At 40.4% G+C, this 15,807-nt stretch overlaps 1 protein-coding gene across 1 annotated transcript in view; it reads left to right on the forward strand.

Moving 5' to 3' along the window:
* The window catches only part of FLRT2 (fibronectin leucine rich transmembrane protein 2), a 72,023-nt gene that overhangs the window by 43,985 nt on the left and 12,231 nt on the right, over window positions 1-15,807 (forward strand). The gene's annotated exons all lie outside the window — the stretch shown is intronic.

Raw genomic sequence — 15,807 nt, forward strand, 5'->3', positions numbered from 1 at the left:
CAAGCCAAGAATTCAGCTTGCCTGATCCCAGCCCAGTTCTGGAGCACACTGTTGACTAGAAAGTGAAATGAACACAGAAATAAAATAATGCCACTTAGAGCTTCTTGAAGTTCAGGAGGAGTGTGCTCATCGCTTAGGAAAGAATGTAGTCATTTTGAACCTTGTCATCTCTACCAACTGCTCCTGTACTTCAACTCAGGAGCTATTGGGTAAAATATTCAGTGGAAATAATAGGGACTGAAACAGTCTTCTCTATGACTGGTAGGCTAAGTACAGACCGTCAAAAAGCCTGAGGCTGAATCAATTCAATCACTGCAGGTTAGTCTAAACCTCATAGATCGAACCAATAAACAAGTTAACAAATATTCACATTTTGATTCTGGAACTGGAGCCACATCCCTGCAGTCACCCAGGCCAGAAGCTGGGGGTGATAGTGCATGTCTCCCTGCTCTGTTGACACAGACAGCTAGGGCCAGGGCTACCCTGCCCATCCTTTGAGCAGGGGTTTATGGGGGAGGTACAAAGCAATCTGGGATGCTGAGGGACTGTAAATTAGCTTGAATCTGGAGGGGATCTGGGACAGAAGTTCAATAAACCAATTTAACCTAAATCATTTAAGTCTGATACTACATCCATTTAGGTTTATTTTAAACTGGTTTTGGCGAGTTTGAAAATAGTTTATGTGCACTGAACTTCTGTTGTGTTACAGATTTGAACCAGTTTCTGATCACTTATACTGGTTTATGTGTAATTTCTGTCACTAGCCCTAAAGGGAGTGCTCTTCCTGCCTACTCCTTTGAGCATCTGCATAGGGGAAGGATCACATTTTGCCTCAAAATTATTTGCTTTGAATCACAGAGTCTGTATCAGAGCTAAAAAAAGATGTCTGATCCCCTGACTGCCAGTCATTAACTCTTCCTTTTAGCTTAAACTGGTCTCTCTTAAAAATAGACTGAATTCACTATCTCATTTTACACATGCCACAAGTCATCTATTTGAATGGGTTCTGGCTGGATACCACTGGCCCACACTGGATTAGAAATGGTGATCCAGAGGTGAAAAGCAACATCTTGTTACCAACTGTGCTGAAATACCAGTCACCAATTATTCTTTAGTGACAAGGCAGTTTTTGAACCATTGTAAATTAGATCAGGTTTGAAGTATGCTGCAGTTACTGAACGAAGGTTTGGGTTGATTCATTCAGGAAGGAATTGGACGTACATGAAAAGAGGGCAATTGTTCTTTTAAAGCAGGATTAGAGGAGTTTTTTGGATATGGAGAAAATCAGTTGGTATTTTTTATGCTCCATTTATTGACTGACTGTACCACAGGTGTCAAGACCATATCTAGAATAATATGTTTAGTTCTGGGTATCTGAATAACAGAAAAATAGTGATTAATTAGAAGGATTTCAGAGAAGAATAACAAAAAGGGCCTGATTGGATGATTAAAGGGCCTGGTAGGATGGATTTGGGACTTGAGAAGACAGATTTAAAAGACTGAAATAGTTATAGCTTGAGCAAACCATAACAGGTATAAAGATGTGAAGGGTTTATTCACCAAGAGGGGACAGGCAGTGTTTAGAGTAATTTCAATTAGTCTTAATTTAAGTTTGACAACACAATTGAAGTTAGTATTGGCATTCTCTGTAACCTTCCTTTATATTGAGGCAGGTCCTCAGTTATAGCTCCTATTGTTATGTCAGGGATTCAACTTTTAAAATATCTAAGTTCAGGAAGGTGAGGGGATGGTTTTTCTTACAAAAAATCTTCTCCATCCTTGAAAAGTGAAAGACATAAGTTAACAAGTTTGCAGACTAAAACTTTATTCAGTGATAGCTCCAGCATCCTTTTCTCCAAAGTCTGAGCAGGAAAATGAAGAAAAAAGTTGTGTCTGTATTAGACAGAAAATGGAGTAAAGAGTTAAATAATGTTTTGTTAAAGCTTAGAAAGTCTAATAGTTACAGATATGCTCAAACCCAAACCCCACATTCAAAAACTTATTCTACAAGGGAGTTCAAATTTGACTTGTGGCTTAGCTTATTCTCTCCCGGGAAGGTTCAGAGGTCATGGAAGACAAGTCCAGGCCATAATGATATGTTCCAACTCTTCCTGAGGTCACCACTTCATTCTACAGCGTTTTTTTCTCTAAAGCTAAACCAAAAAAAGTTGCTATATAAGGAACTAGAACTCAAGGAAAGCTTCCTTTTATCATTTTACTTTTTATTCTTTTTTTCACAAACCCTTAATCTCAAAAGTGATAAATTCTCCCTTAATGTTTTTTTCCCCCCTTTCCCCTATGGAATAACCATGAACAAACCTTAACCATCTATAATTAATATAGTATATTGTGTGTTCAGTTATTTTGTTTGTTTTCTTGTTTCTTTGTTTGCTTGTTTGGCCATTAACAGTTATATGAGAATTTCAACATTCAGAATATGAGTTGAAATATCACTTAGTTGTAAATCATCAGATAAGATGCCTAGTAACACAGTACCTAATTCCTGATTGGAGAAGAGCAAAGAATGTAAATGACTTTTTGACACATTGTGGTCTGGGTTTTGGGGCTGCTGTTAGCGACAGAATTCTCTCCCTAGTGGTACCAGTGGCTAGCTTAGCCTTTACCAGGCTGTTCATGGGCATTACTATAGCCTGAAATCTCTATAGGGTTCTGGCAATCCTCTCCTGCATCCATACACACTCTCCCACTTTTGACCAGAACGTATTACGCCTCCTATCTCAGACCTTACATTTACCATGTATTGTTCCTGAGTGAGGGGCCTTTCCTTTGGCCCTCATGGTGCATTTACATTATAACCCCTAATGCTACTGGAAATTATTATGATGCCTTGAAATAATCATCGTACTGGAAAATGGGACAAGGCAGCACAACTTTGCAACTAGCCCATTTGTCTGTAATGTTTGGCACATGAAGGGTGCAGTTCTTGCACTTCTTGCACAGAAGGTTATCTCAAGGTTTCTGTGCCATTTAAGTCCCACTTAGAAGCTATTCAGAGAGTACAAGTGTTGCACAAGCCTCACTTTGGTGTGGTGCACAGAGCTGAATTTCACCCTCTGTGAGGCACTAGCTGTAGAATACTCCTTCCCCTACTGCTAGGAAGTGTTGTTTGTGGGCCTGCTGGCAGTTTTGATCTCACTAATGCAACCACACACAGACCTCCCAGGGTGGAGGGAGAAGTGGAAAGACAGAACCGAATTGCTTTTTGTGCTCTCTTCTGTCTCTGTCAGCATTGATTCATTGTGAAGTCTCTGGCTTTCACAAGCAAGATGAGCCTAGCAGGGCTCTGTAGCAAACAGTTTTACAATTGTTACTGGGCAAACACAACAATAGTTTAAAAGTCTAGAATTGAATAGCAGGGGTTTATTTTGATGCTGGATGCTTATGCATACATATGCACGGACAGCAGGGTCCTTTTTCTTGCTCAGTAGAGCTGACAGAGAAAATTAGATATTTAGATATTAGAAAATTAGATATTTACCTGTTGTGTTACCATAATCTCTCTACTATACAAATGTCTAGACCTCTTATCTTACTGTATTGTCTATATATACACTAGATGTGACAAAGTAACAAAGGATGCAGTACAGGGGAACAATGCTGCCTTGTGCAGGATGGAGCGGGAAGGCATGTACTGCTAGTTGTATTTAATAATGAGATCGGAGCTCTGTTTTATTAGACTGTGTACATATACAGTCTCTGCCCCAAAGAACTTACTACTTAAACAATAAAAACAAAACCTGGGGAAAGGAAATGTTATTACCCTTCATGATCCAAAGAGAGGTTATGTGACTTGCCACAGATCTCATAGATAGTGATAGTGCATGGCGGACACAGGAAATGAACTAAAATCACCTGTACATTGGGGATTGTTTGAAAATGGGAAAATACTGAACCAGATGAAAAACAAGTAAAAAATAAAACTGAGGCACAAAAAAGAAAAGAAAAAAAAACACCTCTGTAGTATAACACTTTTTTGTTTTAAATTACATAAAAAGTTATTAGTAGGATTAGAAGAATTCTGCTAAAAAAGATTTTTTCTTTTGAATTTGCGAACCAATGTACTTCTTCCTTTCCCTTTGGTGATTTCTTCCCCTCAGTGTTACAGTGAATATTAGTGCTGGTGGTATGCTCCACAGAAACAGTGGGTTTTAGAGAGTTCCACAAAAGAACTAATGTGTACAAAATAGGCTCAAAAGGGGGCATTATTATTGAGTAGTTTAGTCCAATAGTACCTGGAAATTTACTCATGGGCCATGTTCACACAGTGATAGGCTCTGGAGGGTTGCTTCTGAAATAGAGAGAATATTGTATGTTATATAATGTGGAGGTGCAAAAGTATTGGGGAAAACAGCAAAACCAAACCCTTGACTGGCACCACTGATGCTGAGCTACTGTACAGATGGTTAATAATCCACTCGTTCAGAAGCTGGTGGGTATTGCAAAAGCCTAGTTGTACATTCTTCATAATCAATATTTGTTTCCTGACAAGTAGTTATCTGATTATAATGATTTAAAAGTTAAAAACCCAAACCAAACCAATCTCTAGCCTCCCCCCCCCCACACACTTCTCTCATTCAAGCCTTAAATCTTCCTGGCTTGAGAGGCTGCGGTGTGCTTTTGGGTTTGGGTTCTAGCTGGCCCAAAGATACCTAGAGCATCACTGATCGGTTCCTTCAATATTCAGAAGCAATTAGGATGTAGGCAGTATTAATCTTCCTTAATAACCCTTTAGCAGTGCTTATGGAATAATAATGAAAGCTGTGAAGGAGCTGCATGCAAAGCAGGAAAGAGCAGGAAAGAACTCTATAGCTGAGATGGAAGGATGTATGTGTGAATATGGCTTATTCATATCAAGCCACTTTAGGGCTGGGATTTGGTTAAAATTTACCCTTGCCCCCTCCCGTATATCTGTCTCAAATAGGCAGAAAACAGGCAGCCCACCCTCATTTTCCTGAAACCCCGAGTGAATGATACCCTTATGCAAACTAATTCATTACAACGTGGAATGTCATCAACAACGTAGAACCATTAAATACATTTAAAATGTGTCAAGATGTTGTCGCCACAGAAACAATGTTTAGTCACTTAGGTCACTAAAAGCAGCTTTTTCAAATTATCCACAGACGTTTTGCCAGGCTGCCCACATATCTCTAGATAAAAGCAAACTGTTTGCTTCACTGTGTAGAATAATTTATAGGTAGAGACCAATTTGCTTCCAAAGAAACAGCAGGTTGCCTTCCCTTTTCTCAGTACAAAATACATTATGCTAAATGTAGTACAGAACATTTGTGTTCAGAAAAGGGAATTGTTTTAATTAATTTAGAGTTATTAATTTTACCAGACATGCCCAGCTTTTGTCATAGAAAGATCTAAATCTGTTGGAGAAGGGTCAAGAATGCAAACAAGGGATTTCTCTCTTCCTCTCTTGCCATGTAAGTGGAACTGGTGGGAAGCCAACAATCACTTTTTGCAGCAACTTACAAGGTTTCAAAATGGAATGAAAATAAAATCTTAAAATCTTTTGAAAGTTCCTATAAAATGGAACTGAACTGAGGCATCCATTTTAGGATCTAAACTGTCAGGTTTTTAATTCTCCCTCACACTCTGTCAGAAGGTGATCAAAGAGCCCTGGGTCTCGGAAACAATCCTACTAAATAGTTCATCAAAATCAATGCATCTCCTTGAAATCTTTCTTTCTCATCAAAACAGTGTATTTCAGTGAAAACACATTTTGCTGAAAATGTTCTAACCAGTTTAACATTCAAATTCCCTTTCTTCTCTCAGTCCACTTCCACAATCCCTCAGTCTTAACATGCATACTATATGGGCACTTATACAAGTGCATCAAGGCTGCTCCAATATGCTGCAATTATGTCAGAGCAAGTGCTCTGAGCGCAAGTGTGTCAGAGCAGACTTGATTAATCGAGTCTGCTGGAGTGTGGTAATTACCGCACCCCAGCAGACTCCTGCATCACATGTATCAGTGTCCCTGTACTGAAAAATGGCTGCAGGGGCACTTTAACTAAAGCTTGTTCAATGAGCTTTAGTTCAAGTGCCCCCACCACCATTTTTCCATGCAGGAAGGCTGATACACATGACTCTTCGGGCATGTGTATAGATTCCACATATATCTAATTTTGAGCTGCACTTGAAGCAAAAAACTAAGATGACACCCATCCAAACCATTTTTCCTATGGTATAAAATCAGAGTTTAAAGGTGTATGTATAAAAAATCACTCTTTTACCATCCTGAACCCACACACACCTTTGTAAAATTTTGAGTTGTTCAGGGTTAAAATGGTAGAGTCTGAGAAACTTGGCCTTGGGGGAAGGTTAATAAAGACACCAACTGGTCTGCTCAGTAGCATTTTCCTACTAGATGTGGAACTCCATTTAATATCATTCCTGGAGGGGATCATCTGTTCCCCTATCCCCTCTGGAGTGAAAATGTCATGGTGGTGACCATCTGGAATAAGTCTGGCAGAGGAAACAGCACTCAGCAGTTTTATTCTGAGAATATAGATATCTCCTCATAAATAGATGCTTCAACTACCAGACACTTGGGGCTGCCACTGAAGGCCATGCAGAAGCTTCAGTTAATGCAAAAGATGGCAGCCTATTTTCTGGCCCCCACATGTTACAGATTTCATTTCTGCTCATGAGTGCAGTAAAAGTTACTGGTTTTTATTTGAAAAGCGATACATATGCTGCTCATTTCACTACATCTATGTGCTTTAACAACCGAGATCAGCCAAGGTCCTCTTGTTCATAGTCCCCAAATTGAGCTATAGGCATAAACCTCTTGTTGAATGATTTTCAGTTGTAGAACCTTCTTATGGTACTGCCAGAGCCTGAACTCTCTACACCCAAACACTTAGGTTAGACAAGGTATGAAGGGTATCTAAAGGAGAAGCTGGGGTGAGTAATAGTGAATGACAATAAATATTGTTCATGCAATATACATCTTTGATATTTAATACCATTTTATTCCCATCTATCAGCTAAGCAGTGATGACAATGGCACATGAAGTCTTGACGCTCATTATTTACAATGGTCTAGTGCAGGGCTGTTCAACCTCTGAGTGGACAAGAGCTGCATTCTGTGTGGGAAACATCTATGTAAGCTGTGGGTCCTGCAAGCCATGCACTGTGCAGGCCCCCCACTGCACTGGCGCTCCCATCTGCCACACTGTCTCCCACACTGTGAACACATCTACGCAAGACTCTTTCCTGGAGATTAGAGCTAATTACTGTGCAGCAAGTGTCACCGTCTACATGTGTAGATGCTTACTGGCTGTGTCTACATGAGCAAGTACTAAATGATTGTGCAGTAACTGGTGTTACTATGCAGTACTGTCACCAGACAGTTTTTTCCCAATGCTACTGCACCATAGCAATGAGCTACAGTACAATAGCTTGTTACTACTGTGCAGTATTGTTACTGCCTTGCTAGTGTCTGGCAGCACTACTGCATGGAAGCAATGAGCTACAGCATAGTAGCTCATTTCTACTGTGCTGTAGCATCTCGTGTAGACATGGCCACTGTCCAGTAATTGGCTCTAATCATGAGTAAATTTTCTACCTGCAAATACAAGTAGCAAATTAACTCTCAGTTACTAACTGCACAGTAGCACACATGTAGATGCCTGACCAGAAACACATTTGCTGCCAGTCAGTTGGGTAGCAGGGGTAGGAACTTGCTCCCTGCCCCTGGGAGCTGCCTGCTACTAGGGCAGGCTCTGCCACTGGAGCCCAGGTGGGGACAATGTCTCTGTGCCCTGGCAACAGGGAGCTCCCAGCCTCCGTTCCATGATCATAGGGTTGGGGCTGGGAGATCCTTATCTCCCAGCTTGAGCTCCACAGTTGAGGGCCCAGGCTGGGAGATTCTTATAAGAATTCTTATAAGGATATCTCAGCCCTAGTCCTGTGATCATGGAGTGGGGGCTGGGAGCTCGCCACAGGGAGACATTGTCCCTGTTTGGGCTCTGGTGCTGGAGTCCGCCCCGGCAGAAGGCAGCTCCTGGGGGCAGGGAGTTATGTTCCAGCCCCAACCCAGAGACAACTGTTTCCTGGCCCTGTGCTCCCTGCTATTCCCTGAGCTAGGACCAGGGGTAGAGCTCCCCCTAACCGCTTCAGGTGTCTGGTGCAGGAAGCGAAAGCAGTCTGCTACTAGGAGCAGCAAATTTTCTCCCACGTCCCTGCATGTGTAGAAGCATGCCCAAGAGAGTTTACTTTACAGTACTTAACCACAGCAGTTGCAGGGGAGGCACCTGAGCAGGAGCCACAAATTAACTCCTTGGGGGCTATGTGCTGGACAGCCCAGGTATAGTATTTAGCAAAACCAAAACTACTTGGCTTGAATCTATGGAAGGGATCTCCCATTCAAGACCTAGACTGTCCCAGGACTACTTAGCTTCTGACATTCAGTGAATTTTAATTCTGCAAAATTGTATATAATCTATTTTTAAGATAGAAAGCTTCATTATATCAGAAATTGGTTAAGTCTTGGTTCTAACATGACTGATGGCTTGCTCCCAAACAAGAGCAGTTCCTTAGAACCAGGATTCCTAAACCTTTGGCTACTAGTCAGGAAATGGACAGGAGAAAAACAAGGAAGAAGGGGGAGAAAAACATTGCTTTCCCTGCTCTGCCCCGTTTTGGTGGGGAGAGAAGGTTTACTGCTGGCTTAGCATCCCCTAATGACAAGTAGAAATAGAACTCCATGGGCTGCTGTCAACTTGAAGGAATCTGAATCTGAATTTTGAAAGATATAGCTCTTTCCTGAGATGATATCATGTTTTTTTAAAGGATTTCCTGAAGCTTGTGTCCTGATGAGAAAAAGTCTCTTTTTATTAATTTGTAGGGTTCTAGTTATCAATAGATCAAAGAGCTATAGCAGGATGCAGTGTCTGAAGCCTCCTTAAGCATATACTTTGTCACCAGTACCACTTTGTAAGCTTTCCCTCAGAATATGCAAACCTTTCCATGGCAGTGCAGGCCCAGACACTTCTGAAATTCTTCCAGGTCTGCATTTCATGTATGTTTATGAGCGCATATTAGGAAGCAAAAGTAGAAATGTCCCGATCAATGAACAAAGAGTGAAAGAAAGATGTAAGGGGGAATTATCTACCTAAATTTAATGAGACACTTTGATAAAGCCTCAGTGTTTCACTGAAAATCCTTAACTTGCAGAAAATTTTCCCCCATGGACTTCATTGTGTCTACAGAACTTGCTTGATGAAACCTTGTATTTTGCTTAGTCATTGGGTGCCTGTAGACGTGTGGGATGCCTGCTCCAATACACCGTAATTACAGTGTGTCGGAGCAGACTTGATTAACTGAGTCTGCTGAAGTGTGCTAATTAGTGTGCTCCAGAAGTTTCAGCATCTCATGTATTCAACATCCCTGTGCTTCAAAATGGTGGCAGGGGCATTTTAACTAAAGCTCATCACGTAGCTTTAGTTAAATTGCCCCTGCTACCATTTTGAAGCACAGGAGATGCTTGTTGGCACTTAATTAGAGTGGCTCTCTAATAAAGCGCCTCACACCCCATCCCTAAAGCATGTGTAAAGATTCCATGATGATCTAAAAAGGGATGTATCCTTTATAATAAAAGGATTCCAAGGGTGAAAACATCTTTCTGCTCTTACCTTTATATCATCTCTCTCTGCCTCTCTCTATCTGGCTGTGTACACACATTCAAATAACTTGGGAGCATTCTCTCAGGCTTGCTGTCTGTATAGAGGAACTTACCCAGAGCTGCACGTACAGGCATTTCAATGCTGAGGCCCTAAAGAATGGAGAGCTTGAAGTGCTGACACTGTACAGCTGGGGGGCAACGGGGCTATGCACACCTCTCATCATGCTCTACAGACTTCCTTTGTCTGCCTGGCAACAGATTGCATCACTGCAAAGGGCAGCCCAGTTGACTGACCCAGGCTCCCCATGGTCAGCCTGTGTTTCCCTGCAGCACCAGGTGGGGATTATCAAGGCAGAGTGTTCTGGACCAGCGGAGTCCAGCAAGCAACACACTGGTCACATCTACACCATATGCTTCCTGTGCAGTATTTTATTACTACTGCGCAGTAGCATCATGTGGCATGAACCCATGGCACAATGCTACTACTGCACAGTAGTAATGAGCTACTGCACAGTCAGCATTGCTAGGAAGCTGTGCAGGGATCCTACTGTGCAGTAGCTCTAGTTACTGTGCAGCCATTTAGTACGTGGGTCTGTGAATACTAAATGACCGTACAGTAACAACTGAGCAGTCAGAGTCTTGTGTAGATGCGACCACTGTCTCACTGGTAGGGGAAGGGGAGAAGGTGTTCTTTTCTGAGACAAGCCATAGCATATACGTACATTTGTTATACCAGGATAAACAGAGTGACTTAACCCTGTTTGTTCCCAGGCTTATTTTTCTCCTGGGGTGGCCATTTTTACCCTGTGAAAAAAACCCTGAACATCTGTACACGTGTGGCTTGTCTCGGGAGACCAGCGACTCTCCCTGGAAAAACTGAATGTCTGCACAAGGCCTCTCCCTCTCTAACTCTCTTCCTCCCCACCCCACACACAGACCATACATGGCTTATTGCAAAAGCACACCACTGCCTTGAGTAATGTTGCCATTTATATTCTGATCTATGCCCTTGATGCATGGATTATAGTCTTATGCAATGCATTTTTCAATTCCAACTTCAAAATCAAATAACTCATATGGTAAGATATACAATTAATCATAGTCTTTGGCTTTTAATCAATAAAGCAGAACATAATGTTCATTCATTTGTAGATGTACTTTGGGAATTGCATATGTAAGTTCTGCTTATGAAGACAGAGGGATATATCATATATTATTCCATAATTATCTTCTGTTATCAGATAATATGAATACATGTCCAGCTTGCTGTAATACTGACTATGCTAGCTCCAAAGGAATGTCATCAGATTTTTTTTTCTTGTTGTTATTCAGTTCTGTGAATAGTAGGCTTGTTCTTACCATCCATGCTAAAATTGTGGGGAAAATTATGACCTGATAATAACCTTATTCTACTGGAAAATGGAATAGATTTATTTAGCATAGATTTATGCACAATTGGATTGAACCATTTGTAACAGTTCTACAGAAGGGAAGATTATTGTCAAGTGTTTTTTTTTATGTTGTTGCTTACATTTTCACTTATAGTGGGCAAGGTTCAGGTTTAGAAAAATGTTAGCATCTCTAGGCAAACTGCTGCTGAGTAGATACTATAGCAGACAAGGGGTCAGAACTCCTAGGTTCCTATTTTCATTGCTATTGTTACTATTTTTATTATTATTTCTGTTGTACTCAAGAATCCTGTCTCTGAACCAGAATCCCACTGCATTAGAAACTCTACTTGCATGGTACAAAAATATGGTTTCAGATCAGAAAAAGCTTGTAACTCAAGCATGAAACAAGAGAAAAGAGAGACAGGCAGACTTATCCAGGAACACAAAAATATGCAGGAATATTTGTCAGCAAGCTAGACAGTGGTCTTAGTCCACCTGCTGCCTAATTATTGCATAGTTTTTTTGCTTGAGCTGCTTGGAACATTTTCAATCAAATATATCTCCGTTGAAGTATGTTGATCCATTGAATTAAACGTGTTTTGTGGAATATATCTCTGTATTGATTTTGATGAAGTTTTCAATGGGAACGTTTGTGAGATGTAGAGCTCTTTGGTCACATCTAATGAGGGAGTGAGAAAAATTCAAATACAAACCTCATCTTTTCAATCCAAAAATAGATATTGCCACTCAAATATATTTTGTCCAAACGCTATAAAGGGCTTATTCCAATGCAGAGCAAAAGCAGATTTTGAAACCTTAAAGGCTGTCATGGAACATAATTGGTATGCTCCAGCCAACATTAGTCATAACAAAAAGGAAATTTTAAGGAGGGGTATTTGAAAGGAGACAATGCAAGCATCTTTCAAGAAGCAGTTGGGCACTTTTCTTTTGACTTCCATGGATACCAAATCAGGATTGTAAGCCACAATTTTCAAATGAAGGTATCTGTTGTATGTGGGCATGTAGTCTCATCTATTTCAAACTAGGTCACTCAACCTTATTATGTGACCCTTGAGTCTAATTAGTATTTATTATTTCTATTGTATAGGGTCTGAAATGTGCTAGATACTTTATAGAAGTCACAGACTGCACAATCTAAAATGACAAAGATAAATTATCTGGGGCTGTGGAAGATGAAACAGTCAGTGGTTCTCAAACTTTTTCCGACGGGGACCCATTTGCAAAGGTCCATGGCCTGTCCCAACTCATACCCCCTGGCCCTGCTGGTGCCTGACCCTGCTAGTGCACGACCCACAGTCCACTGCCCCCCTCCCCCTCCGGCCATGCTGGGGCCCATCATTCCTGACCCGCAGCCCCCTGCCTCCCCCTACTCCCCCAGCTGCCCCTGTCCCACTTGAGGCAGAGTGCAGGCTGAGGCAGCTCCATCTCATGTGGGTGGTAACGAAGTGAGACCGGCCTGACACAGGCTGGAGGGAGGAGGGAGAACGACCCACAAGTTGAGAAACACTAATCTAAGTGATTATGGGCACATGTATTATGTGTAAGGTATAATTTTGTTGATCATTCTCTTTTAAGTTAAATACAATAGATTTTCTTTCCCTTCCACAGTTCAACCTGATTGTCTTCCTGTCAGAGGCTTATATCTTCAAATCCAATGACTGGGTCTTGCAAACCAAAGGCATTTGTAATTCATAAATCTAACCCATTCGCCTGTGCCACAGCCCTCACTCAGATCACAACTTTCATTTAAATAACATCAGAGGAGCTAATAATAATGTGTGTCAGGATTTTCTTCCCTCCCAGCATGCTAAACCCAAATGTGAGCAGTTCTCTTGCAGATAGTCAGCTAATTTCTTGTACGTTCCATCTTTCAGGGGTGTTGGTTGTAGCTATCTTGGCATAAGGACATAGACAGACAAGGTTCCTTGTGTAAATGTGATATCTTTTATTAGACAAACTAAAATAGTTGGAAATATTCTCCTGTGTAAGCTTTCGATTACAACCACCCTTCTTCAGGCAGAGGGAGCATCTGTAGTTGTATTGTGCTCTCCTGGATGGGATGGAATCCAGTATGAAAGAATTTAGGTCAGTGAAAATGCAAATGCATGGCAGTGAGTGTCAGAGGAGGTGAGAGACAATGGATGAGAGAGGTGGGGGGTGGGTAAGGGGAATGGTGATCTGGTGATGGAATGTAGGTGGTAAATTGTAGAGAGGTTACCTGGGGTATCAGATGGCAGACAGGTTATAATGTGCCATAAATCCATTGTCTATATTTAGTCTTTAATTTTTGATCACTTCATGCATCCACTGGATACAAAAAATCATGGCCTAGTGGTAGACTGCACTTTGATTACATCTTCTGCAGTATTGCCATGTTTAAGCAAGGAAAGTTCCTGACTCTTTAATGGGTAAATCTGATTTAGATATCATGCTGTTTTGGGTAGAGGCAAACAAATATACACATGGATCTATATGGAGCAGCTCTCATGTATTTGGATGGTGGGTAATAACAATATGAATATTACTATTAACAGTAAGTATCCTCATTAAGTACTACTCATTAAGTAGTAATAATTGAAATTATTATTAGTATACTTTATTATTATCATGCTAAGAATACATTGCAGAACAACCATTTCCTTCCATCCTTGTTCTTATCCTTTTGCTCGTTCACACTATAGTTAACAGTGAAGTCATAAACGTCTGATTAGATTTGTCCTTGTGCTGCTGCTAATACAATCAACTGTGGTTACGGAGTGACAATACCTATTTTCTGTATTCTGAGTTTTATAGTCTCAGTTTATTAAGCATTGCTAGCTGGAGTTTAGGATCCTGGAATTAATAAAATGACTCACTTCCTCAGCAGGATGAGATGAAAAACCATGTTTCAAGAAACTTTTAAAAAGATTTATGAATGTGAAACCTGACAAACAAAATAAAGAGATAAACCCAAGAGCACTTGGGTCTCATGAGTGCAGCAGTGCTGGTCCTCAAGTGACTGGACAGTCAAAGATCTTCTCACTTTAATATATAATGACCAGCACTAGGTGTGCTGAAACACTTTTCTAGGGAAGAATCACAATCTTTTTTTCAAATAATTTCTCTGTAAGAATGAAATTCATTCCTATGATGAGGAGTGGCACAAGGCCTAGGTACCAGTTATGCCCAATTTAGGGTGACACAGGATGCACCTATATGCTCATTAATGCACTTTAGGTAATACACATTAAATCTAGTATCTCCATTGTGAGGTACTAGAAAAATGTGTAGTAGCCTATTGTAATGTATAGCCATTAGATAAGGAGCACTTTTTTGTTATGTTTTAATGAGCATTAAAATAGGCTAAAGTGCATTAAAATAGTGTAGATGATCCCACTGTATCCTTCCTGGACATATAGGACATGTGGTTATCTGGCAACCCTTCCTCAAATGGGCTGTCCAGAATGCCTGTTGAATTAAGACTTATCTTTTCAGCAACTGAAGTAATAGTGACAGTATAATATGTTACAGTTTGTTCTTTTCCTTAGATACTACTGAGACACACTGGGTATTTCTAATCACAGAGTAGGAGTAAGGAAGCCGCTGCCATTCTGTGTGGTCCCAAGTATCTTGAAGAAGGCCTTGCAAGTCCTTTTGTAATTTTAAATACAAATGTCATGACCAATCAGGACAATATGATCTAGATGGGAGTTCAGCCATATTAAAAGAGGATGAACTGTCACGCTTCAACTCATGTTAGAATCCTGTTAGAGTTTCTCTACAGTATCATGTCATTTTATATAATTGGAAAGCAATGACTCTTAACTAAAAGAGGACTGCTGGAGAGGAAAGCCTTGAGCAGTGCATTTGCTAATCTTTTGATTTCTATAGGAGCACAGCATACAGTACAGACATAAGGTAAATGTACCATTTGGATGCATAATAATAGGTTACGAGACTATGTTAGTGCTTGTTTTTTACTTCCAACTGTTTGAGATTTGGGGTAATACCTGATGAGCTTTCAAATAAGTATAATGATATACAAGAAGAACAAGGTTTCCCATCATAAGACTATAATAGCTTGGCTCCTAAACAGAGTAAACTCCAGATCCACAGAGTTCCTGAGGGCAGCAACTGGGACATGAGGCTCACCAGATATAAAGTTGAATAATAAATAATATCAGAAAGAAAAATAAGGGACACAAACAAGGGAGAGAAAGGTATATTCAAGACCTCATGTAAGTTAAGACTAAGGAATTTGCTAATCAATCCAAACCTGTAAATATCAGATGCTACTGTTTTGCTGACACGCTGAAAGCATAGCTCTGATAGGAGCAAACAACCTTATTCCTTTCTAAGGAATTTTAATGCTGAAGTTTAATGATTGCATGGTACATACCATCATTATTAATAATTTTACTGATAATGGCATTAATAGAAATCTCAGGCCATAGGCAGCTAATCCATTTACATTAGGTACAATAATTAAGATTTGGGCAATGGAACAGAAGAGAATGTGCAGGGCAGCATGGAATAACAGAAACAGAACAGCTCATAGAAGAGGATTAAGTGGAAAGAAAGAATATGCAATGTGATTAAATCATTTAGGCCATATCCTTTTCCCACTAACATCTATGTTATAACTTTCATCATATTCAGTGGTGTGAGAATAATCCTTTTTCCCCCCAAATGGAGAAAGTACTTATGCTAACATTTCTAGTAAACTACAAGTTTTAACAATTGTTAGTAAAACTT

The sequence above is a fragment of the Alligator mississippiensis genome, chromosome 2 (assembly GCF_030867095.1).
Source record: "Alligator mississippiensis isolate rAllMis1 chromosome 2, rAllMis1, whole genome shotgun sequence".
Taxonomy (NCBI): domain Eukaryota; kingdom Metazoa; phylum Chordata; order Crocodylia; family Alligatoridae; genus Alligator; species Alligator mississippiensis.